This window comes from Rattus norvegicus, chromosome 2 (assembly GCF_021556685.1).
Source record: "Rattus norvegicus strain SHRSP/BbbUtx chromosome 2, alternate assembly SHRSP_T2T, whole genome shotgun sequence".
In the NCBI taxonomy this organism is placed as follows: domain Eukaryota; kingdom Metazoa; phylum Chordata; class Mammalia; order Rodentia; family Muridae; genus Rattus; species Rattus norvegicus.
The window spans coordinates 100,105,427-100,109,009 of NC_141535.1; positions in this window are offsets into that span (position 1 = coordinate 100,105,427).

Here is a 3,583-nt window from a genome sequence, read left to right on the forward strand (position 1 = left end):
TAGAAGAAAACTTCCCTAACCTAAAAAAAGAGATACCCATAGGCATACAAGAAGCCTACAGAACTCCAAATAGATTGGACCAGAAAAGAAACACCTCCCGTCACATAATTGTCAAAACACCAAACGCACAAAATAAAGAAAGAATATTAAAAGCAGTAAGGGAAAAAGGTCAAGTAACATATAAAGGGAGACCTATCAGAATCACACCAGACTTCTCGCCAGAAACTATGAAGGCCAGAAGATCCTGGACTGATGTCATACAGACCCTAAGAGAACACAAATGCCAGCCCAGGTTACTGTATCCAGCAAAACTCTCAATTAACATTGATGGAGAAACCAAGATATTCCATGACAAAACCAAATTTACACAATATCTTTCTACAAATCCAGCACTACAAAGGATAATAAATGGTAAAGCCCAACATAAGGAGGCAAGCTATACCCTAGAAGAAGCAAGAAACTAATCGTCTTGGCAACAAAACAAAGAGAATGAAAGCACACAAACATAACCTCACATCCAAATATGAATATAAAGGGAAACAATAATCACTATTCCTTAATATCTCTCAATATCAATGGCCTCAACTCCCCAATAAAAAGACATAGATTAACAAACTGGATACGCAACGAGGACCCTGCATTCTGCTGCCTACAGGAAACACACCTCAGAGACAAAGACAGACACTACCTCAGAGTGAAAGGCTGGAAAACAACTTTCCAAGCAAATGGTCAGAAGAAGCAAGCTGGAGTAGCCATTCTAATATCAAATAAAATCAATTTCCAACTAAAAGTCATCAAAAAAGATAAGGAAGGACACTTCATATTCATCAAAGGAAAAATCCACCAAGATGAACTCTCAATCCTAAATATCTATGCCCCAAATACAAGGGCACCTACATACGTAAAAGAAACCTTACTAAAGCTCAAAATACACATTGCACCTCACACAATAATAGTGGGAGATTTCAACACCCCACTCTCATCAATGGACAGATCATGGAAACAGAAATTAAACAGTGATGTCGACAGACTAAGAGAAGTCATGAGCCAAATGGACTTAACGGATATTTATAGAACATTCTATCCTAAAGCAAAAGGATATACCTTCTTCTCAGCTCCTCATGGTACTTTCTCCAAAATTGACCATATAATCGGTCAAAAAACGGGCCTCAACAGGTACAGAAAGATAGAAATAATCCCATGCGTGCTATCGGACCACCACGGCCTAAAACTGGTCTTCAATAACAATAAGGGAAGAATGCCCACATATACGTGGAAATTGAACAATGCTCTACTCAATGATAACCTGGTCAAGGAAGAAATAAAGAAAGAAATTAAAAACTTTTTAGAATTTAATGAAAATGAAGATACAACATACTCAAACTTATGGGACACAATGAAAGCTGTGCTAAGAGGAAAACTCATAGGGCTGAGTGCCTGCAGAAAGAAACAGGAAAGAGCATATGTCAGCAGCTTGACAGCACACCTAAAAGCTCTAGAACAAAAAGAAGCAAATACACCCAGGAGGAGTAGAAGGCAGGAAATAATCAAACTCAGAGCTGAAATCAACCAAGTAGAAACAAAAAGGACCATAGAAAGAATTAACAGGACCAAAAGTTGGTTCTTTGAGAAAATCAACAAGATAGATAAACCCTTAGCCAGACTAACGAGAGGACACAGAGAGTGCGTCCAAATTAACAAAATCAGAAATGAAAAGGGAGACATAACTACAGATTCAGAGGAAATTCAAAAAATCATCAGATCTTACTATAAAAACCTATATTCAACAAATTTGAAAATCTTCAGGAAATGGACAATTTCCTAGACAGATACCAGGTATCAAAGTTAAATCAGGAACAGATAAACCAGTTAAACAACCCCATAACTCCTAAGGAAATAGAAGCAGTCATTAAAGGTCTCCCAACCAAAAAGAGCCCAGGTCCAGATGGGTTTAGTGCAGAATTCTATCAAACCTTCATAGAAGACCTCATACCAATATTATCCAAACTATTCCACAAAATTGAAACAGATGGAGCCCTACCGAATTCCTTCTACGAATCTACAATTACTCTTATACCTAAACCACACAAAGACACAACAAAGAAAGAGAACTTCAGACCAATTTCCCTTATGAATATCGACGCAAAAATACTCAATAAAATTCTGGCAAACCGAATTCAAGAGCACATCAAAACAATCATCCACCATGATCAAGTAGGCTTCATCCCAGGCATGCAGGGATGGTTTAATATACGGAAAACCATCAACGTGATCCATTATATAAACAAACTGAAAGAACAGAACCACATGATCATTTCATTAGATGCTGAGAAAGCATTTGACAAAATTCAACACCCCTTCATGATAAAAGTCCTGGAAAGAATAGGAATTCAAGGCCCATACCTAAACATAGTAAAAGCCATATACAGCAAACCAGTTGCTAACATTAAACTAAATGGAGAGAAACTTGAAGCAATCCCACTAAAATCAGGGACTAGACAAGGCTGCCCACTCTCTCCCTACTTATTCAATATAGTTCTTGAAGTTCTAGCCAGAGCAATCAGACAACAAAAGGAGATCAAAGGGATACAGATCGGAAAAGAAGAGGTCAAAATATCACTATTTGCAGATGATATGATAGTATATTTAAGTGATCCCAAAAGTTCCACCAGAGAACTACTAAAGCTGATAAACAACTTCAGCAAAGTGGCTGGGTATAAAATTAACTCAAATAAATCAGTTGCCTTCCTCTATACAAAAGAGAAACAAGCCGAGAAAGAAATTAGGGAAACGACACCCTTCATAATAGACCCAAATAATATAAAGTACCTCGGTGTGACTTTAACCAAGCAAGTAAAAGATCTGTACAATAAGAACTTCAAGACACTGAAGAAAGAAATTGAAGAAGACCTCAGAAGATGGAAAGATCTCCCATGCTCATGGATTGGCAGGATTAATATAGTAAAAATGGCCATTTTACCAAAAGCAATCTACAGATTCAATGCAATCCCCATCAAAATACCAATCCAATTCTTCAAAGAGTTAGACAGAACAATTTGCAAATTCATCTGGAATAACAAAAAACCCAGGATAGCTAAAGCTATCCTCAACAATAAAAGGACTTCAGGGGGAATCACTATCCCTGAACTCAAGCAGTATTACAGAGCAATAGTGATAAAAACTGCATGGTATTGGTACAGAGACAGACAGATAGACCAATGGAATAGAATTGAAGACCCAGAAATGAACCCACACACCTATGGTCACTTGATTTTTGACAAAGGAGCCAAAACCATCCAATGGAAAAAAGATAGCATTTTCAGCAAATGGTGCTGGTTCAACTGGAGGGCAACATGTAGAAGAATGCAGATCGATCCATGCTTATCACCCTGTACAAAGCTTAAGTCGAAGTGGATCAAGGACCTCCACATCAAACCAGACACACTCAAACTAATAGAAGAAAAACTAGGGAAGCATCTGGAACACATGGGCACTGGAAAAAATTTCCTGAACAAAACACCAATGGCTTATGCTCTAAGATCAAGAATTGACAAATGGGATCTCATAAAACTGCAAAGCTTCT